The sequence below is a fragment of the Cervus canadensis genome, chromosome 18 (assembly GCF_019320065.1).
Source record: "Cervus canadensis isolate Bull #8, Minnesota chromosome 18, ASM1932006v1, whole genome shotgun sequence".
Taxonomy (NCBI): domain Eukaryota; kingdom Metazoa; phylum Chordata; class Mammalia; order Artiodactyla; family Cervidae; genus Cervus; species Cervus canadensis.
In genome coordinates, this window is record NC_057403.1 from 63,406,881 (window position 1) to 63,430,027 (window position 23,147).

The window sequence follows — 23,147 nt, forward strand, 5'->3', positions numbered from 1 at the left end:
CGGCCAGCCGGGCTCCGATTGGCCCGTCTGTCCGTCACTCCGGGAGACGTTCGGGGCCGCAAGGTCCGGGAGCTCGTGTTTGAGTCTGTGTAGCTGAGCGAGTGTGAGGAACGGAGTGGAGCCGGGCGGCTTGCTGGCGCTGGCAGCGTTGGTGGTGAGTGACCCTGAGGGGAACTGACGAAAACGGCGGCCGAGGTGCAGGACGCCAAGCAGGCCGCCCTGAGGTGGGGGCTTCAGCCGGGCTGCTTCCCTCGCTGAGGCGGGCGCTCTCAGTTGGCCTCCTCTCGGCGTCTAGGTTTTCCCCGCGTCTCAGAGACGACGCGCGCGCCCCGCTTCTGTCGGCCCTGGTGGGTGACTCCTCCTGAGCTTCCCCTTCCTTTTCTTTCACTAACGGTGCCTCTCAGCTTCCCTCCCTCCTCAGCGTACTTGACGTCCCCCTCACCTCCGACCGTTTTCCTAATTATATCCCCCTCTCCATCACCATCGCTGCCATAAACTTTCTGTCTACCTTCGACAGGGTGGGAAAGACTCCTCAGCGACCTGAAGCGCTATACAGAGTGCTACAGAAATGTGAGCTCTTGTCCCAGTTGCTGACTCTTGATGAGGATAGATTCGTATCGAATACATGACTGTTTTGTTCTTGGTCGTACTCTGTTGATACATGGCATATTGGCATTAGGTATTACTGTTCAGACCTTGGAACAGAGCAAAGCCAATAGGGCTGTCAAACGTCGAGGCTCGATCCAAACATTGAAACAACCACTGATAGAAAAGACTTCGCTTCGTTAACCTTGTGTCTTTGCTATGATGACTGTTCTGAAGGAAGTGAGATTGGGACGGCCGAAGCAGTGACATTAGTGTTACCAAGCCAAACTTGGATTCCTTCCTGGTGTGCAGCAAAGCTAGTCTCCTGACACTGGGTTGTGGTGAAGGGAAATTTAGCATTTGTTGAAGGCACCAAACAAGCAGTCAAGGTAGCTGATGCTCAAAAGGCTCAGACTCCCTTATTAGGGAGGGTTGGGGGGTATATGGTCAAAACATGGACGTTTTTCTAATTGGTTGGTGGTGAGGTGATTGGGAGTCAGTATCCTTGATCTTCTGGTTCCAACTGCTCTGGGTCATCATGCAGTTAACTTCTTACACCTAGTATGGGTTTTAGTATCTGCAGAGTAGCTCAAAGAATATGGTTCAGAATATTATCTATAACCTTTAAGGGGAGACTGAAGATTTTTGACTTTGTTTTATGGCTGAACTATTATTTTGTCTTGCTTGATTTCTTTTATTTCTTTATTTTCTCAACTCTGATTAAATTTTGTTCTGTGGAATTCAGGGAAGTCCTTGGAGGCTAAAGCTTTGCTATAAATAAGAGGCAGGTGGAGGACATGGGTGCGGGGGAATCTGTGCTGAGAAGGCCTCATAGGATCCTACTCAGATAAATTAGTAGCACAGCTTTAAAATGAGCACTGGATTAAGAATTTAAGAGAAGACACTGAAATGCTTTCTAAAGTTATAGGAAGGTCATTCACATATGAGGGTATGGGCACACATGTGTACAAGAAGTAAAAGGTAAGATTTTGTATCTTGTCTATTTGAGTTAATACACAAAGTAGGAAGGTTCTTGATCAATACTGAGTTAAACAATTTATATGCCTTATTTTCTGTTTTATATTAAAATAACTTTTATTGTGAAAAATAATGAATATAATTTATGTTGTATTCTTTTTTCACATTAGAACTTTAGTTCACCTGAAACTTTGTTTGGTGCATGATGCGATAAATGGCTGTTAGTAAAGTTTTGTCATTGTTCTGTTGCTATTTGGAAAACCATGGCCCATGAGCCAAATCTGGCTCACCATCTGTTTGTTGTTTTAAAAAAATTTATTTATTGATTTGGCTCTTTCAGGTTTTAGTTGCGGTGTGTGGGATCTTAAGTTGTGGTGAGAGGGCTTCTCTAGTTTTGGTGCCTGCTGAGTTGACCCTGAGGCATTTGGGATTTTAATTCCCCAACCAAGGATCAAACCCTTGTTCCCTGCATTGAAAAGTGGATTCTTAGCCACTAGACCACTGGGCAAGTCTTCTCACTATCTGTATTTGTAAATAAAATTCTGTTGGAACACAGGAACATCCATGTTTTACATTTATTGTCTGGCTTCTCTTGTGCTAGAACAGCAGAGTTCAGTAGTTGTGACAGAGACTATATGGGCTTCAAAGCTTAATATATTATTTTCTGGCCATTAACGGAAAAAGTTTGCCAACTCCTGAAATAGGACATCCTTTCCTCACTGATTGGATAATGTCATATTCCCACATAGCTTTGATATATACATGTTTGTTTTTGAGCTTTTCTATTCTGTTTTGTCTAGCTATGCATACATAATACAGTGTTTTAATTACTTTAGTTCTACAATAAGACAATATCTAGTGGGTTAATTGCTTTCCTTACTCCCTGTACCAAGTTGTTCTCTACCTTATTTATTCTTGGCCCTTAGATCCTTCATACTAATTTTCGTGATTAGTTTATTAAATCCCATAAGAAATCTTTCTGAGGTTTCAATAGGAATTGCTTTGAATATAACACATTAATTTGGGAAGAGTTGTCATCTTTACTATATTCAGTCTTTCCATTCATGAGTGCAGTGTATCCTGATGGTTTTCATGTCTTTTAATGTGATCTTAAGATTGTTTCCTTTATAGAGATACATCAGGGAGATGGGCTTCCCAGGTGGCGCTAGTGGTAAAGAACCTGCAAGTCAGTGCAGAGGTCAGAAGAGCTGTGGGTTTGATTCCCTGGGTCAGGAAGATCCTCTGGAGGAGGGCATGGCAACCCACTCCAGTATTCTTGCCTGGAAAGTCCCATGGACAGAGGAACCTGGCAAGCTACAGTACATAGGGTCGCAAAGAGTTGGACACAACTGAAGTGACTTAACACACACACATAAGGGAGAATCATCTTGGTTTTGCTTTCTTGTGATTGTCTGGTTTTAGAATTAGGACATTACTGTCTTTAAATGATATGAGATGTGTTTATTCTTCTGATTCTTGAAGATTTTGGTATAGGATTGTTTTTATTTTTTAATTTTTTGTTGAATATTTGATAGAAAACACCAATGCATCCATCCAGGCCTGGCACTTTATTCTTGAAGTTTCAATGAAATTTAAAAAATGAGAGCAGGGCTTCACTGGTAGCTAAGTGGTAAAGAATCCACCTGCCAGTGCAGGAGATACAGGTTTGATCTCTGGTCCGGGAAGATCCCACATGCCTCAGAACAGCTAAGCCCATGTGCCAGCACTGCTGAACCTGTGCTCTAGAGCTGGGGAGCCAAAACTACTGAGCCCACATGCCCTAGAGCCCTTGCTCTGCAACAAGAGAAGTCACTGCAATGAGAAGCCCCCATGCTCTGCAACTAGAAAAAAGTCCACATGGCAGTGAATCTGTAATAAATAAATAAAATTATTTAACAAACTTTTAAAAATGAGAGTAAATTCGATTTGTTTCAGTTCAGTCACTCAGTCATGTCCGACTCTTTGCGACCCCATGAACTATAACATGCCAGGCCTCCCTGTCCATCTCCCAGAGTCCATCGAAATGGACTCCTGTCCATTGAGTCAGTGATGCCATCCAACCATCTCATCCTCTGTCGTCCTCTTCTCCTCCTGCCCTCAATCTTTCCCAGCATCAGTGTCTTTTCAAATGAGACAGATTTTCGCATCAGGTGGCCGAAGTATTGGAGTTTCAGCTTCAACGTCAGTCCTTCCAGTGAAGACCCAGGACTGATCTCCTTTAGGATGGACTGGTTGGATCTCCTTGCAGTCCAAGGGACTCTCAAGAGTCTTCTCCAACACCACAGTTCAAAAGCATCAATTCTCCGGCACTCAGCTTTCTTTCTGGTCCAACTCTCACATCCATACATGACCACTGGAAAAACCATACCCTTGACTAGACAGACCTTTTTTGGCAAAGTAATGTCTCTGCTTTTTAATATGCTGTCTAGGTTGGTCATAACTTTCTTTCCAAGGAGTAAGTGTCTTTTAATTTCATGGCTGCAGTCACCATCTGCAGTCATTTTGGACCCCTAAAAAGTAAAGTCATCCACTGTTTCCCCATCTATTTGCCATGAAGTGATGGAACCAGATGCCGTGATCTTAGTTTTCTGAATGTTGAGCTTTAAGTCAACTTTTTCACTCTCCTCTTTACTTTCATCAAGAGGCTCTTTAGTTCTTCTTCACTTTCTGCCATAAGGGTGGTGTCATCTGCATATCTGAGGTTATTGATATATCTCCCAGCAATCTTGATTCCAGCTTGTGCTTCGTCCAGCCTAGTGTTTCTCATGATGTACTCTGCATATAAGTTAAATAAGCAGGGTGACGGTATACAGCCTTGACATACTCCTTTTCCTGTTTGGAACCAGTCTGTTGTTCCATGTCTGGTTCTAACTGTTGCTTCCTGACCTGCATACAGATTTCTCAAGAGGCAGGTCAGGTGGTCTGGTATTCCCATCTCCTTCAGAATTTTCCACAGTTTATTGTGATCCACACAGTCAAAGGCTTTGGCATAGTCAATAAAGTAGAAATAGATGTTTTTCTGGAACTGTCTTGCTTTTTTCTGTGATCCAACAGATGTTGGCAATTTGATCTCTGGTTCTTCTGCCTTTTCTAAAACCAGCTTGAAAATCTGGAAGTTCATGGTTCACGTATTGCTGAAGCCTGGCTTAGAGAATTTTGAGCATTACTTTTGCTAGCATGTGAGATGAGTGCAGTTGTGCAGTAGTTTGAGCATTCTTTGGCATTGCCTTTCTTTGGGCTTGGAATGAAAACTGATCTTTTCCAGGCCTGTGGCCACTGCTGAGTTTTCCAGATTTGCTGGCATATTGAGTACAACACTTTCACAGCATCATCTTTCAAGATTTGAAATAGCTCGACTGGAATTCCATCACCTCCACTAGCTTTGTTCATAGTGATGCTTCCTAAGGCCTACTTGACTTCACATTCCAGGATGTCTGTTTCTAGGTGAGTGATCACACCATGGTGATTATCTGAGTCATGAAGATCTTTTTTGTACAGTTCTTCTGTGTATTCTTGCCACCTCTTCTTAATATCTTCTGCTTCTGTTAGGTCCATACCATTTCTGTCCTTTATTGTGCCCATCTTTGCATGAAATGGTCCCTTAGTATCTCTAATTTTCTTGAAGAGATCTCTAGTCTTTGCCATTCTATTGTTTTCCTCTATTTCTTTGCATTGATCACTGAGGAAGGCTTTCTTATCTCTCCTTGCTTTTCTTTGGAACTCTGCATTCAAATGGGTATATCTTTCCTTTTCTCCTTTGCTTTTTACTTCTCTTTTCACAGCTACTTGTAAGGCCTTCTCAGCCAGCCATTGTGCTTTTTTGCATTTCTTTTCCATGGGCATGGTCTTGATCCCTGTCTCCTGTGTAATGTCATGAACCTCCGTCCATAGCTCTTCAGGCACTCTGTCTATCAGATCTAGTCCCTTAAATCTATTTCTCATGTCCACTGTATAATTGTAAGGGATTTTATTTAGGTCATACCTGAATGGTCTAATGAATTTCCCTACTTTCTTCAATTTAAGTCCGAATTTTGCAATAAGGAGTTCATGATCTGAGCCACAGTCAGCTCCCGGTCTTGTTTTGCTGACTGTATAGAGCTTCTCCATCTTTGGCTGCAAAGAATATAATCAGTCTGATTTCAGTGTTGGCCATCTGGTGATGTCCATTTGTAGAGTCTTCTCTTGTGTTGAAAGAAGGTGTTTGCTATGACCAGTGCATTCTCTTGGCAAAACTCTATTAGCCTTTGCCCTGGTTTATCCTGTACTCCAAGGCCAAATTTGCCTGTTACTCCAGGTATCTCTTGACTTCCTACTTTTGCATTCCAGTCCCCTATAATGAAAAGGACATCTTTTTGTGTGTTAGTTCTAGAAGGTCTTGTAGGTCTTCATAGAACCGTTCAGTTTCAGCTTCTTCAGCATTCCTGGTCGGGGCATAGACTTAGATTACCGTGGTATTGAATGGTTTGCCTTGGAAACGAACAGATCATTCTGTCATTTTTGAGATTGCACGCAAGTACCGCATTCAGGACATATGAGCGGTGAGCAGCGGCTGCGCGGCGCTGGAGTGGTGAGCGGCTGAGAGGGGATACCCCACGTCCAAGGTAAGGAGCGGTGGCTGCGCTTTGCTGTAGCAGCTGTGAAGAGATACGCCACGTCCAAGCTAAGAGAAACCCCAGTAAGACGGCAGGTGCTGAGAGAGGGCATCAGAGGGCAGACAGACTGAAACCACAGTAATAGACAACTAGCCAATCTGATCACATGGACCACAGCCTTGTCTAACTCAGTGAAACTAAGCCATGCCATGTAGGGCCACCCAAGTCGGATGGGTCATGGTGGAGAGTTCTGACAAAATGTGGTCCACTGGAGAAGGGAATGGCAAACCACTTCAGTATTCTTGCCTTGACAACCCTGTGAACAGTATGAAAAGGCAAAAAGATAGGACACTGAAAGATCAACTCCCCAGGTCGATAGGTGCCCAGTATGCTAGTGGAGAGCAGTGGAGAAATAACTCCAGAAAGAATGAAGGGATGGAGCCAAAGCGAAAACAACACCCAGTTGTGGATGTGACTGGTGATGGAAGCAAGGTCCGATGCTGTCAAGAGCAATATTGCATAGGAACCTGGAATGTTAGGTCCATGAATCAAGGCAAACTGAAAGTGGTCAAACGGGAGATGGCAAGAGTCAATGTCGACATGTTAGGAATCAGCTAACTAAAATGGACTAGAATGGGTGAATTTGACTCAGATGACCATTATATCTACTATTGTGGTTCTACTCTCAGAAGTTAAATAAGTGCCTTCTAGATTTTTAAAACTATTAAATAGTCTCAGAGGGAGGAAAGCAAGGATGTGGAGTGTGAGGGAAAACCATAAGGAAATCTTTCTTACATGGCAAAGCTCAGTTAGAAGGTAATGATGAGGTCCCATGAGAAACATTACACAGCTGAATTTAATTTATTGAATAGCATAGCCTATTCTGCTTTTTATTGGATTATAAAGATCTGATCCCTGTCATCAAGGAGGATAGGAATTTATTCTAACTCCACCATCAAGCCTGTCACCTGGAAAGAGAAATTTTTGTAGAGAGGGCTTTATAGGAGTTGTAAGTTCAGAGGGCTAGGGTCATTTAAAAAGCACTATCCATGGAGAGAAACAAAGCTAACAGGAGGCCCAAGGGAATTCCAGAAACTCAGACCTGAAGAACATGGATAGGAATTATTAGCACTTTGTACAGCTTCTTAAATTTAGAGACAGTCTCAGGTATGAGATGAATTGTGTACCCCCGTCTCCTGCCCCAAAACATGTTTTAAGTCTGAACCCTTGTTATTTGTGAATGTGATTTTAATTCGGAAATAAGGTTTCTGTAAAGAAAGCTGAGTGCTGAACAATTGATGCTTTTGAACTGTGGTGTTGGAGAAGACTCTTGAGAGTCCCTTGGATTGCAGGGAGATCCAACCAGTCCATCCTAAATCAGTCCTGAATATTCATTGGCAGGACTGATGCTGAAGCTGAAACTCCAGTACTTTGGCCACCTGATGCGAAGAACTGACTCTTTGGAAAAGACCCTGATGCTAGGAAAGATTGAAGGCAGGAGGAGAAGAGGACGACAGAGGATGAGATGATTGGATGGCATCACTGACTCAATGGATATGAGTTTGAGCAAGCTCCGGGAGCTTGCCAGGGAAGCCTGGTGTTTTGTAGTCCATGGGATTGCAAAGAGTCGGACATGACTGAGCGACTGAACTGAGCTGAAGGTTTCTGCAGATTTTATCGAAGGTAAGGTCATACTGGATTAGGGTGGGTCCTAACCCAGTGTCTGGTGTCTTTATAAGAGAAAGAAGGAGGTTTGAATACAGAGACAGTGGGAGCACATACACACTGAGGGAAGATTCTGGAAGCAGAGATTGAAATTATGCAGCTGCAACCAAAAAGCACAAAGGATTGTGGGCAACCACTAGAAACCAAGAAGAGGGAAAGAGGGAGCCTTCTCTCAACTCTTTAGAGGGAGCATGGCCATGCTACTACCTTGATTTCAGACTTCTAGTGTCCAGAATTAAGAGAGGATAAATTTCTGTTGTTTTAAACCTCCAGGTCTGTATAATAACTTGTCACTGCTGTCCTCATACATTCTGTATCTTCATTACTTTTCCTGGGCCCTACCTAGTTCCCTACTGCAGTTAGCAGTTCAGTTCAGCTCAGCTGTGTCCAGCTCTTTGCGACCCCATGAATTGCAACACGCCAGGCCTCCCTGTCCATCACCAACTCCTGGAGTCCACCCAAACCCATGTCCATTGAGTTGGTGATGCCATCCAACCATCTCATCCTCTGTCATCCCCTTCTCCTCCTGCCCTCAATCTTTCCCAGCATCGGGGTCTTTTCCAGTGAGTCAGCTCTTCGCATCAGGCGGCCAAAGTATTGGAGTTTCAGCTTCACCATCAGTCCTTCCAGTGAACACCCAGGACTGATCTCCTTTAGGATGGACTGGTTGGATCTCCTTGCAGTCCAAGGGCCTCTCAAGAGTCTTCTCCAACACCACAGTTCAAAAGCATCAATTCTTCTGTGCTCAGCTTTCTTTATAGTCCAATTCTCACATGCATACATGACCACTGGAAAAACCATAGCCTATGCTTATATATTTTTTCTAATGCACACTGTTTATCCTTTGTAGGGTTGAATCACGGCTTGATATATCCCATCAGTTTTGTAAAATTCTTGGTCAGTATCTTCTCAGATACAGCTTCTTCCCCATTCTTGCCTTTTACCCCAGTAAAGTTCCCTTGTCCTGTTTAGAGTCATTTTGTATCTCCTCTCTGCCAACCCTTGCCAACCACTAATGTGCTTTTACTTTATAGATTGGTTTTGACTTTCTCTAATGTCATATAAATAAATGAAATTATACAGAATGTACTGTTTTGTATCTAGTTTCTTTCTCTGTTATGTTTTTGACATTAACTCCTATTTTAGTGTATGTCAATATTATGGTCCTCTTTATCTGTATGTATTTATATATATATAATTTGTTTATCCATTCATATGTTGATTGACATTTGGGTTGTTTCTAGTTTGAAGCCATTATGAATAAAGCTGCTGTGAACATCTGTGTGTAATCTTTAGGTTAAGTACCTGGGAAGTAGAATAACTGGATCACACAATAATTGTTCAATTTTATAAGAAACTGTCAAACTGTTTTCTAGAGTATTTGTATGATTTTAGGTTCCCTTTAGGAATGTATAAGAGTTGCAATTCTCCATATCCTTGCCAACACTTGTAAATGTTAATCATTTAAATTTTAGCTATTCTAGTGGGTATTTGTATCACTTTGTGCTTTTAATTTGTACTTTACTGATGTCCAGTGACATTGACCATGTTTTCATGTTTTCATTAAGTACTTGGATATCTTTCGTGATGTGTCTATCTAAATCTTTTGTCAATTTAAAAACTGGCTTGTCTTTTTTTTATTGAGAATTTGAAATTGCCTTATATTCTATATAAAAGTGCTTGGTTAATTATATACGTTCAGAATATCTTCTGGTCTGAGACTTGCACTTTCTTTTAAAAAATTTTATTTATTTATTTGACTGCACTGGGTCTTAGTAGTGGCATGCGGGATCTTAGTTGTGACATGTGGGATCTAGTTCCCTGACAAGGGACTGAACCCAGGCTGCCTGCATTGGGAACGCAGGGTCTTATACACTGGACCAACCAGGAAAGGTCCTTGCACTTTCATTTTTTTTTTTTTTTTTCAGGGGCACTTTCATTTTTTAATGATGTTTTTTCTAGAGAAGTTTTTAGTTTTAATGATGTTTGTTGTTCTTTTGCTAAGTCATGTCTGACTCTTTGTGACCTCATAGACTGCAGCACGCCAGGCATATCTGTGCTTTACTGTTTTCCAGAGTTTGCTCAGATTCATGTCCATTGCGTCTGTAGTGCCATCCAACCGTCTCATCCTCTGCTGCCCTCTTCTTTGGCCTTCAATCTTTCCCAGCATCATGGTCTTTTCCAGTGAGTTGGCTTTTCACATCAGATGGCCAAAGTATTGGAGCTTCAGCATCAGTCCTTCTAATGAATATTTGGGGTTTATTTCCTTTAGGATGGACTGGTTGGATCTCCTTGTAGTCCAAGGGACTCTCGTGAGTCTTCTCCAGCACCACAGTTTGAAAGCATCAGTTCTTCAGTGCTCAGCCTTCTTTATGGTCTAACTCTCACATCCATACTTAACTGCTAGAAATACCATAGCTTTGACTATATGAACCTTTGTTGGCAAAGTGATGTCTCTGCTTTTTAATACGCTGTCTGGGTTTGTCATAGCTTTCCTTCTGAGGAGCAAGCGTCTTTTTTTTGGATATCCATATGGAAAAAAAGTGAATCTTAATCCTCTTTTCACGCAAAAATGAACACAAACTATATCAGAGATCTAAATGTAAAAGCTGAAACTGTATATTCTGGAAAGAAAATCTCTGTGACTGAGGTAGAGAAAGATTGCTTAGATAGAACACAAAATGCGTGAGTCATAAAATTAACATTGATGTTCATTCATTTTTAATTTTGACTCATGCGTTTTTGTCCTATCTAAGCATTCTTTGTCTACCTCAGAGTCACAGAGATTTTCTTTGTGAAATATATAGCTTCAGCTTTTACGTTTAAATCTCTGATCTGTTTTGTGTTCATTCTTGTGTGAGGGGAGGGTTAAGGTTCATTTTTTTTCCCTATGGATATCCAGTTCTTTTAGTACCATTTTTACCTTTCCCGACTGAATTACCATTGCTTCTAATAAGGAAGGAGTACCACCTTTTGAACAATCCTTCTGTGGTAACAATTACAATCTGTCAAAAAGATGAAAGTTTAACTGCTTGAATACAAGGGTAACAAGCAAAAGCAGGCAGAAACTGGATGAGTATCTGTTTGGAAAAGGAGAGTGGCACTGCATGAATGTCCCATGTTTACCACATTTTCTACCCCAATGTGCAGGCCAAGGTAAAACCTGAAAAGGATGTTGACAGACTTTCCAATTGAGTAGCCAGAGGTCAGGATTTGGGGTAACCCCAGCAGCTGGGAAGGTTCCCCAGGTGGCGCTAGTGGTAAAGAACCTGCCTGCCAGTGCGACAGACATAAGGGATATGAGTTTGATCCCTGGGTCAGAAAGACCCCCTGGAGGAGGGCATGGCAACCCACTCCAGTATTCTTGCCTGGAGATTTGCATGGACAGAGGAGCCTGGCAGGTTACAGTCCATGTGGTTACAAAGAATCAGACATGACTGAAGCCACTTGGCACACACGCCACACAGCAGCTGGAAAGTAAGTGGGGAGATGACAGATTCACAAAGGGGAGCTCTAAATTTTGTTTATAAACTCACCATAGCATCGCTTGACCCCTGAACTGGGCTTGCATGAGACAGTTTTCAAGCAGTCCAGATAAATCTAAAAGGTCTGAACAGAGATTTCAGCGGTTGCCCACACAGGAAAAGCACTTTGGTGTTTTTACTTCAGCCAAGTTAACTGCCTATTGCAATAAAAATATCATCGTTGCAATAAAAGTATTCATCAGAGAACCAGAAAACAATTCAGAATCTCTCATAAGTCATTCAGAATGTCCAAAATATAGTAAAAAAAAAAAAACTAGATATACAAAGAAACAGGAAAATGTGATCTTTGTCCAAGAGAAAAGGCAATCAATGGAATCTGACTTCAATGTGATTGAGAAGTTGAATTAAAACACAAGAATTTTAAAGCAACATCATAGATATGCTCTATAATACAAGGGGACATGTATTGTAATAAACTAAGAGATAGGATATCACCGAAAAAGTATAGGTAGAACTGTTTTTAAAAAGTACTGGTGGTGGGTAATTCTAGAGTTGGAAAAACAGTAGTTACCCCTCGCCCCAACCCCCTCCAATCAATGGATGGTCTCAAAAGCAGACTGGCTTTTTGTTCTATTTGGCACTCACTCTTATGTTGATTTATATGTCTATCCATTATGCTGTTACCATACACTGCTTTGAAATTAGGTGTAATAATTCTTTAAGTCTGTATATAATACTTAGTATCTAGTGGTGTCACTCTTCTAGCTTTTTATATTCCTTTAAGACATCTTTGTGATTGTTGGCCCTTTCCTATATAAATTTTTAATCAACTTGTCAGTTTCTGCAAGAAGTTTGCTGAAAATCTGTTTGGGATCATACTGAATCTGTGTTAGACCAATAAGCTGGCAATTATCTCATAAGAAATATGATTTTTTGAATCATGTGATATCTATTTTCTTTCCTTTTGCATTGTCTTTAAATTCAGTTGTGTTTTCAGTGTTTTAAATTCAGTTTAGTTTTCCTTGTATAGATATTGCACAAATTTTGTTAAATTTGTCCCAGAGTAGTTCATATTTCTTGATAATACTGCAGATTTTGTTTTTCTTTAATTTTTGCTAGTTACTAGTATTTAGGAATGCCAGTGATTTTTATATATTAACTTAAAATTATGACTAAATTGCTAAAATTGACTGTTTACATTTACAAAAATTTATCTGTGATATTTTACTTCTTTCTTTCTAGTATATATACCTTTTGTCTATCTAGCTATCTTTTTTTTTTTTGCATCATCTAGGACCTCCAGTATGATTTTTAATAGAAGTAAAAGTACATTTTGGCCTTATCCTGATCTTGAGAATAAAATGTTTAGTCTGTCTCCATTAAATATTATGAAAGCTACAGCTTTTCATAATTGTCCTTCAGGTTGAGGAAATTCCCTTTTAGTCCCTATTTGCTCAGAGTTTTCATCACTAACAGGTGTTGAATTATGCCCAGTGGTTTTTCTGTATCAGTTGAAATGGTCCTATGAATTTCTACTTTATCCCATTAATATGGAGAATTACATTGATTTTTTTTAAATTAAATTTTTTAAATTTTGTATTGAAGTATAGCCAGTTAACAATGGTGTGATTGTTTCAGGTGAATGGAGAGAGACTCGACCATACGTGTACAAGTATCTGTTCTCCCTGACCTCCCCTCCCATGTAACACTGAGCAGAGTCCTGTGTGCTATACAGTAGGTCCTTGTTGATTATCTGTTTTAAAGATAGCAGTGTGTACATGTCCATCCCAAACTCCCTAACTGTCGCTTCCCCCCATCCTTCCCCCCATCCCCCACCCCTGCAGCCATAAGGTCGTTCTCTAAGTCTGTGAGTCTGTTTTGTAAGTACGTTCATTTGTTTTCCTTTCTTTTTAGATTCCACATGTGAGGGATGTCATATGATACTTCTTCTTCTCTGTCTGACATACTTCACTCAGTATGACAATCTCTAGGCCCATCCATGTTGCTGCAGATGGCCTTAATTCATTCTTTTTAATGGATGAGTAATGTTCCATTGTATGTATGTCCTACATCTTTTTCCTTTCCTCCGTCAGTGGACATTCAGGTTGCTTCCACGTCTTGGCTGTTGTAAACAGTGCTGCAGTGAACACTGGGGTGCATATGTCCTTTTGGGTCATGTCTTTGTCTGGATACATGCCCAGGAGTAGGATTGTAGGGTCATATGGTAGCTCTATTTTTAGTTTTTAAGGCACCTCCATACTGTTTTCCATAGTGGTTGTACCAGTTTACATTCCTCCCAACAGTGTAGGAGGATTCCCTTCTCTCCACACCCTCTCCAGCATTTATCGTTTGCGGATTTTTTTTTTTTTAAATGATGGCCATTTTGACTGGTGTGAGGTGGTAACCTCACTGCAGTTTTGAGTTGCATTTCTCTAATAATTAGTGATATTGGACATCTTTTCTTGTGCCTTTTGGCCATCTCTGTGTCATCTTTGGAGAAATGTCTGTTTAGGTCTTCTGCCAATTTTTAAAAATATTTATTTTTTGTTGAAGGATAGTTGCTTTACAATACTGTATTGGTTTCTGCCAAGCATCAACGTGAATCAGCCATCAGTGTACACACGTCCCCTCCCTTTTGAACCTCCCTGCTACCTCCCTTCCCATCCCACCCCTCTAGGTTGCCACAGAGCTCCAGTTTGAGTTCTCTGAGTCATGCAACAAATTCCCATTGGCTGTCTATCCTACATAGGGCAGTGTATGTTTCCATGTTGCTCTCACCATACATCCCGCCCTCTCCTTCCTCCCGCACCACCAGTTTATTTTCTGTTTTTTTTATGTCTGCATCTCCACTGCTACCCTGCAGATAGGTTCATCAGTATTGTCTCTGTAGATTCCATATATATGCATTAATATACAATAATATACAGTATTTGTTTTTCTGTTTCTGACTTACTTCATGTAATAGGCTCTTTGTTCATCCACCTCATTAGAACTGACTCACAGTTGTTCCTTTTTATGGCTGAGTAATATTCCACTGTGTATATGTACCACAACTTCTTTATCCATTCATCTGTTAATGGACATCTAGGTTGCTTCCATGTTCTAACTATTGTAAATAGTGCTGCAATGAACAGTGGGTACATAGCAAATGAAACAACTGACAAAGGATTAATTTCTAAAGTATGCAAGCAGCTCATTCAACTCAGTACCAGAAAAACAAACAACCATCAAAAAGTGGGCGGAAGACCTAAACAGACATTTTTCCAAAGAAGACATACAGATGGCTAATAAACACATGAAAAGCTGTTCAGCATATCACCTTACGCTGGTCAGAATGGCCATCATCAAAAAATCTACAAACAAATGCTGGAGAGGGTGTGGACTAAAGAGAACCCTCTTGCACTGTTGCTGGGAGTGTAAATTGATACAGTCACTGTGGAAGACAATATAGAGATTCCTTAAAAAACTAGGAATAAAACTACCATATGACTCAGAAATCCCACTACTAGGCATATACCCTGAGGAAACCAAAATTGAAAAAGACACATGTACCCCAATGTCCTGCCCATTTTTTGATAGGGTTGTTTGTTTTGATGATGTTAAGTTTCATGAACTGTTTGTGGATTTTAGAGACTGACCTCTTGTCAGTCACATCATTTGCGAATGTTTTCTCCCAATCTGAGGGTTGTCTTTTTGTTTTGTTTACTGTTTCCTTTGCTGTGCAAAAGCTTTTGAGTTTAGTTAGGTTGCATTTGTCTATTTTTGTTTTTATTTCCATTATTCTGGGAGAGGGATTGAAAAAGGCATTGCTGCAGTTTACACCAGAGCTCTTCCTATGTTCTCCTCTAGGAGTTTTATAGAGTCCTGTCTCATGACCTCAAGGAGGGTTCATGCCAAGGGCACCTCCCGGGACTGTAGCTGCTGGTGCCCCCATCCCACAGCGAGCCACTGCCAACCCACGCCTCCGCAGGAGACCCTCCAGCACTAGCAGGTAGGTCTGGTTCAGCCTCTTGTGGGGCCCCTGCTGCTTTCCCCTGGGCCCTGGTACACACAGGATTTTGTGTGTGCCCTTCCGGAGTGGAGACTCTTACTCCCAGTCCTGTGAAAGTCCTGCAGTCAAGTCCCGCTGCCCTTCAGAGTCAGATTCCCTGGGGATTCCTAGTCCCTTTGCCAGACCCCAGGCTGGGAATCCGGATGTGGGGCCCAGCACCTTCACTACACTGGGAGGATTGTGATGTGACTGTGCTCCAGGTTGTGGGTTGCCCGTCTGGTGGGTGGAGAATTACATTGATTTTTACCTGTGGAACCTACTTTGCAGAGCTAGAATAAACTTCTTCATCATGATGAAGAAGTAATGTAATCATTATTACAATAATTATTTTTATGTTGCTGATATCCTAATCAGATGTCGTAATGTTTTGATAAGAATGTTAATGTCTAATTTTCTTTTCCCCTGTAGTGGCTTTGTGTGATTTTGGTGGTGTTGGTGTCATACAGTGAAGTGGAAAATGTTTCTTTCTCTTTATTAAAAAAAAAAAAAAAACCTGTGAAGGGTTAGTGCTGTTTCTTCCTTAACTGTTTGGTAACATTACCTGATCGGAACACACACAGTTCCCATGTGCCCCGTCTGCCCACATGTGCGCAGCCTCAGCCGCTGTCAGCATCCTGCACCCGGAGTGCGTTTGTTATGATTGATGACCCTGCACTGATACATCTTTATCACTCAGAACCCATAGTTTACAGTTTGTTCACACTTGGTGTTTCACATGTCATGGGTTTTGACAAGGATAGTGACATGCCTTCACCATTTTAGTACCATACAGAATAGTTTCACTGCCCCAAATCCTCTGTGCTCTGCAGATTCATGCCTCCCACCCCGCCCCCAACCTCTACAACTTCTGATCTGTTTATTGTCTGCATAGTTTTGCCCCTGCAGAATATCATATGGTTGAAAGCATATAGTATTTAGCCTTTTCATATTGGTTTCTTTCACTTAGTAATATGCACTTAAGGTTTCAATGTATCTTTTCATAGCGTGACAGCTCATTTCATTTTAGCCTTGAATAGTATCTCATTGTACCATACAATAGTATTTCATGTCCCATAGTTCATCATTCCATCTGCTGAAGGGTTTCTTGCTAGCTCCTAAGTTTTGGCACTTACGAATCAAGCTGCTGTAAGCACCCATGGGAGGTTTTTGTTTGGATGTGTTTTCAGTTCTTTTGGGTAAATATTCAATACCAAGGAGCACAATTGCTGGGTTTTATAGTAAGTGTATTTTAGTTTTGTAAAAAGAGATAAAAAGGCCAAAATATCTTCCAAAGTCGCTGTACCTTTTTGCATTTCTGCCAGCAATGAATGAAAGTTCCTCTTGCTCGACGTCCACACCTGCATTTGTCATGATCAGTGTTTTGGATTTCTGGCATTCTTATAGGTGTGTACTGACTTCTAATTGCGATTCCCTAATGCATTAGGATGTTGAACATCTTTTCATATGCTTTTTGCCATCTGTATATCTTCTTTGGTGAGACACCTGTTCAGATATTTTGCCTGTTAATGGGTTTTGTTTCGTTGAGTTTTAAGAGTTATGTTCAATTGCTTCTGGTTTTGATAGATTGTTTTGGTGGAAAATACTTTTTGTACTAGTGAGCTCTGAGTAAGTTCACATAATGACTGCCTTTTATGTGAAATCTTTCGTGTCCAATAATGACCTTTTTCTGGGAACTCCCAGAACTGCTAGACTTGATTGTGGCCATTGTTTTTCAGGACTCCTGTGGACTGGGTGATGGGCAGATGGGCATTTGTTGTTGTTTAGACGCTAACTCGTGTTTGACTCTTTTGAGACCCCATGGACTGTAGCTCACCAGGCATTGGCAGGTGGATTCTTTACCTCTGAGCCACCTGGGAAGCCCAGGCAGATGGGCATAGAGCAAATTAAAAGGTCACAAAACTCATTGTTCTTACTAAGATGAAGCTTTTTTTTTTTTTTCTCGAATAATCATTTCCAAGATTGCTGCAAGTCTTTGGTTAATTTCTAGCATTTTGAGAAAAAAAAGTTGATTTTGACTTTTTTTTTTTCGGCTAGTGTTCTCATTGCTTTTATGGAGGGAAGCTTTTCAGAGCTCTTTACTGTGACATTTTCAGTGATGTTCACTGTTCTTTTGTGAACAATAACATAAACTTTGTAAGTTAGTGCTGTGAGACCTGGAATAAATTTCTTTCCTGTAGAACAGGACAAGAGCTCAGTTAAATGACCAGGGAAGGTAATATGCTATATGCATATCATGTCAGTTTATATTTTATAGGTGCTGGATCTAGATGAGCCAGATTTTACTCTGTAAGTAATATGTGGTTAAATTTCATCACCATATAACATGTTATGGTTTATGTCCTTTAAAATGAAATGAGGAATTACTATTTAAATGATAGTCTAATATCCTCTTCCACCTGAAACCTTTTGTCATCAGGAATGTCTCTTGATAGAAAAGATATGTTCTTATTTATTTTTCCCCCTGAATATTTTATAAATAGTGTCATATTTAAGATTACTATCAGTTTTTTATTTTAATTTCCTGAATGTGTAGCAGGAACTTCTGAATCTTTATTACTTGAATTTTTTCTCTCTAGTTGTTGGTGTGTATGGAGTATTATGGGGAGAGAAAAATGGAGGATTGATTTGTGAATGATAGGTTGACTTTGCCAGACAAATCATGTGTAGGTCAAGTTGTTTGAGGGTGAGCTGCTATTGCTCTGGAAAGATTCTTTATATTTTTATATTTTATTGAGTTTAATTATACATGCAAGGCAAATGAAAAATGTCATGCAGTTGGTTTCATGATGTTTCATTCAATGTGATGGGAGTTATATAAGTTCCCTCACTGAAAATATTAAGAAGGCTTTATACTATCTCTGAATTTTACACAAAACTATAGTGTAGCTAGTCATTTAAAATTCTAGACTTGTTTTGCCCTGCTGTATCTGATTGAGTTATATTTGAGATCTAAAAGTAAGATAATTTGCTTTTGTTTGAGGATATATTGTGAGGTCTAAAATATTTCATAGTTGTAGTTAAATTTCCTAAGCTTATAGTATCTGGATTGGGAAATGGGAGGTATATTGATATTTGAATAGTTTGCTTTCATCTGATGTTATTCTTGTTATACTACTAGCCAGTATTTTAGTAAGTGGGACTTAATAAAATGTAGACCGATCAACTTTTTCAAAGGATAAACTACTATATGGAACATACTTTAAAAAAAATCATGTATGTTTGATGCAGATCAAGTACTTAGTAAATTTGTAGCTCTAGGACAAGTGGCAGGAAAAAGGAATTTCAGTATTGTGTGTGTTGGTTACTGGTGGCTTCATTTAGAAGATGTAAGAAGAAAGAAGAGCTCAGACAGGACTGTCATTTTTCAAAGAAAAAGCATGAAAGGAAATTTAAAGGGACAGTAGTGTTGGGAGGTGTAATTGTTTTTAATCCTAACTTCCAGCAAATAAAATTTATAAAGGCTTTGAGAGGTAAGCCCAGTTAAAACTCAGTCTTTTAGCAAGGATCAAGTAAAAAACATGACCTTCACAACCATTCATGAAACCTCAGAGTTTATCAGATGTCTCAGAGTGAAGTTTGACTTTCGATATGATATCTATTCAATTTCTTTTAATTAAACAATGTTTTATGAAAAAGTTTCTGCCTATGATCCATGATTGACTTAATATTACTGTAATTAGGAAGAGAGATGGAAGTCAAAAGTCAGGAAAAAAATCATAGCATACCTAAGAATGCTTAGAAAAGAACTGTGGGTGTGGCTGTTGGACTGAGGACTTGATTACAAAATAGATAAGAAGCCAAACTGTTCTTTGAGAGAACTACGTATTTTAGTTTAGTAGGTGGTGCAGTGGTAAAGAATTTGCCTGCCAAGGCAGGAGACGTGAGAGACACGGGTTCAATCCTTAGGTCTGGAAGATCCCCTGGAGTAGGAAATGCCAACTTAACTCCAGTATTCTTGACTGGAAAATTCCACGGACAGGAGCCTGGTAGGCTACAGTTCAGTTCAGTCGCTCAGTCGTGTCCGACTCTTTCCGATCCCGTGGACTGCAGCACGCCAGGGCTTCCTGTCCACCACCTACTCCTGGAGCTTACTCAAACTCATGTCCGTCGAGTCAGTGATGCCATCCAACTATCTCATCCCCTGTTGTCCCCTTCTCCTCCTGCCCTCAATCTTTTCCAGCATTAGGGTCTTTTCCAAGGAGTCAGTTCTTTGCATCAGGTGGCCAAAGTATTGGAGTTTCAGCTTCAGCATCAGTCCTTCCAATGAACACCCAGGACTGATCTCCTTTAGGATGGACTGGTTGGATCTCCTTGCAGTCCAAGGGACTCTGAAGAGTCTTCTCCAACACCACAGTTCAAAAGCATCAATTCTTTAGCGCTCAGTTTCTTTATGGTCCAACTCTCACATCCATACATGATTACTGGAAAAACCATAGCTTTGACTAGACAGCCCTTTGTCAGCAAAGTAATGTCTCTGCTTTTTAATATGCTGTCTAGGTTTGTCATAGCTTCTCTTCCAAGGAGCAAGAAGCATCTTTTAATTCCAAGGCTGCAGTCACAATCTGCAGTGATTTTGGAGCCCCCAAAAATAGAGTCTGTCACTATTTCCATTGTTTCCCCATCTATTTGCCATGAAGTCATGGGACCGGTTGCCATGATCTTAGTTTTTTGAATGTTGACCCTTAAGCCAACTTTTTCACGCTCCTCTTTCACTTTGCATCAGGAGGCTCTTTAGTTCCTCTTTGGTTTCTGCCGTAAGGGTGGTATCATCTGCATATCTGAGGTTATTGATACATCTCCCAGCAATCTTGATTCCAGCTTGTGCTTCATTCAGCCCAGCATTTTGCATGATGTACTCTGCATATAAGTTAAATAAGCAGGGTGATAGTATACAGCCTTGACATACTTCTTTCCCAATTTGGAACCAGTCTGTTGTTCCATGTCCAGTTATAACTGTTGCTTCCTGACCTGCATACAGATTTCTCAAAAGGCAGGTCAGGTGGTCTGGTATCCCTATCTCTTTCAGAATTTTCCACAGTTTGTTGTGATCCACACAGTCAAAGGCTTTGGCATAGTCAATAAAGCAGAAGTAGATGTTTTTCTGGAACTGTCTTGCTTTTTTCTGTGACCCAACAGATGTTGGCAATTTGATCTCTGGTTCTTCTGCCTTTTCTAAATCCAGCTTGAACATCTGGAAGTTCACAGTTCACATAATGTTGAAGCCTGGCTTGGAGCATTTTGAGCATTACTTTGCTAGTGTGTGAGATGAGTGCAGTTGTGTGTTAGTTTGAGCATTCTTTGGCATTGCCTTTCTTTGGGATTGGAATGAAAACTGACCTTTTCCAGTCTTGTGGCCACTATTTTCCAAATTTGCTGGCATATTGAGTGCAGCACTTTCACAGCATCCTCTTTTAGGATTTGAAATAGTGCAACTGGAATTCCATCACCTCCACTAGCTTTGTTCATAGTGATGCTTCCTAAGATCCACTTGACCTTGGACTCCAGGATGTCTGGCTCTAGGTGAGTGATCACAACATCGTGGTTATCTGGGTCATGAAGATCTTTTTTGCATAGTTCTTCTGTGTATTCTTGCCACCTCTTCTTAGTATGGACCTAACAGAAGCAGAAGATATTATTTCTGTCCTTTATTGTGCCCATCTTTGCATGAAATGTTCCCTTAGTATCTCTAGTTTTCTTGAAGAGATCTCTAGTCTTTGCCATTCTATTGTTTTCTTCTATTTCTTTGCATTGATCACTGAGGAAGGCTTTCTTATCTCTCCTTGCTATTCTTTGGAACTCTGTGTTCAGTTGGGTATATCGTTCCTTTTCTCCTTTATCTTTCATGTCTCTTCTTTTCTTAGCTATTTATAAGGCCTCCTCAGACAACCATTTTGACTTTTTGCATTTCTTTTCCATGGTGATGGTCTTAATCACTGCTTCCTGTACAATGTCATGAACCTCCATCCATAGTTCTTCTGGCACTCTGTCTATCAAATCTAATCCCATGAATCTTTTTCTCACTTCCACTGTATAATCGTAGGGGATTTGATTTAGACCATATTTGAATGGTCTAGTGGTTTTCCCTACTTTCTTCATTTTAAGTCTGAATTTGGCAATAAGGAGCCACAGTCAGCTCCTGGTCTTGTTTTGCTGACTGTATAGAGCGTCTCCATCTTTGGCTGCAAAGAATATAATTAATCTGATTTCAGTGTTGGCCATCTGGTGATGTCCATGTGTAGAGTTGTCCCTTGTGTTTTTGGAAGAGGGTGTTTGCTATGACCAGTGCATTCTCTTGAGAAAACTCTGTTAGCCTTTGTCCTGGCTACAGTCCATGGGTTTGGAAAAAGTCAAACATGACTGAGCATGCCTGCACAAAGCTACATCACGTTTTTTCACAATGGTTGCACCAGTTTGTATTACCAACAGATTGTATATTAGTCAGTCTGAATTACTGATCAGTCAACCAGATAGTGTATTAACTAATCTTGTGGGGATTGTAGTAGTGATTTAATTGGCATTTCCTTGATATCTAATGAGGCTGAACATATTATGTTTTTCTGACCATCTGGATTTCTTTCTTTTCTTTTTTTTTTAATAAAGTGTCAATTCATGACTGTTTTTCTTATAGTTTTGGTTGTTGAACATGCAATAATGTGTATCAGGTGCACTAATCTTAAGTGTACAGTAAAATTTTTTGCTCTGTATTGCTTTCATTGTAGAAGTCTTTCATCTTCTTGGTTAATTCCGAAGTATTTTGTTTTTTGATGCTGTTGTAAATGAAATTGTTTTCATCATTTCCTTTTCTGATTGTTAGTTTATAGAAATGCAGCTGATTTTTGAGTGTTGACTTTGTATCCTGCTACTTTGTTGAATTCATTTATTCTAAAAATATTTTTGTGGACTGTTGAGAGTTTTCTACATAAAAGATCACATCACCTGTGAATAGAGATAGTTTTATTTACTTTCCAGTTTGGATGTCTTTTTTCTTACTTAAAACACCAGTTTTGCTTGAATTTGAACTGTATTTAAAAGTATGTGCTACTTTGTGGCTAGCTTATTTTACTGAAAATACTGTGTGATGTCATTTTGTTGTGTACACCCATCTTTCTTGTCATTGCTTTACAATATTTCAGTGTATAAATTCATACTGCATTTTATCATTTCTTTTGTTCCTACATGTTGAGGTTGTTTCCAGTGTTTGGCTATGAATTTTGAAGCAGCTGTGAATGTTCTAGTACATGTCTTAAAAAAATTTTTTTTTTTTTTTTTTGGCTGTGCTGGGTCTTTGTTGCTGTGTGCAGGCTTTCTCTGGTTGCAGTGAGCAGGGGCTACCTCTGGTTGCAGTGTGCGGTCTTCTTATCGCAGGGGCTTCTTTTTTTGCAGAGCACGTGCTCTGGGGCACGCGGGCTTCAGTAGTGGCAGCTCATGGCACTAGGGTGGTGGCTGAGTAGTTGTGAAGCACGGACTTAGTTGCTCCATGGCATGTGTAATCTTCCCAGACCAGGGATCAAACCAGGGATCAGTCCCCTGCATTGGCAGGCAGATTCTTTACCACTGAGCTACCAGGAAAGCCCCTACATGTCATCTTATAGACATATATACTCATGTCTTTTGCATGTATGTATATGTGTGTTTATCTATGTATGTGTCAGAAAAATTGCTGGGTCATAAGGAGGAATGTGTTTAGCTTTCGCATAAATGGCCAGACACTATTCTAAAGTGGTTGAACCA

The 23,147-nt window shown here is 40.3% G+C and overlaps 1 long non-coding RNA gene across 3 annotated transcripts in view; it reads left to right on the top strand.

Moving 5' to 3' along the window:
* The first annotated feature begins 43 nt into the window (after nt 1-43).
* The window catches only part of LOC122420554, a 47,571-nt gene continuing 24,467 nt past the window's right edge, over nt 44-23,147 (top strand). For all 3 annotated transcript variants that reach the window (XR_006263314.1, XR_006263315.1, XR_006263316.1), the window contains exons 1-3: nt 44-154; nt 13,004-13,099; nt 15,215-15,356. This is a non-coding gene — a long non-coding RNA (uncharacterized LOC122420554). The remainder of the gene's footprint in view (nt 155-13,003; nt 13,100-15,214; nt 15,357-23,147) is intronic.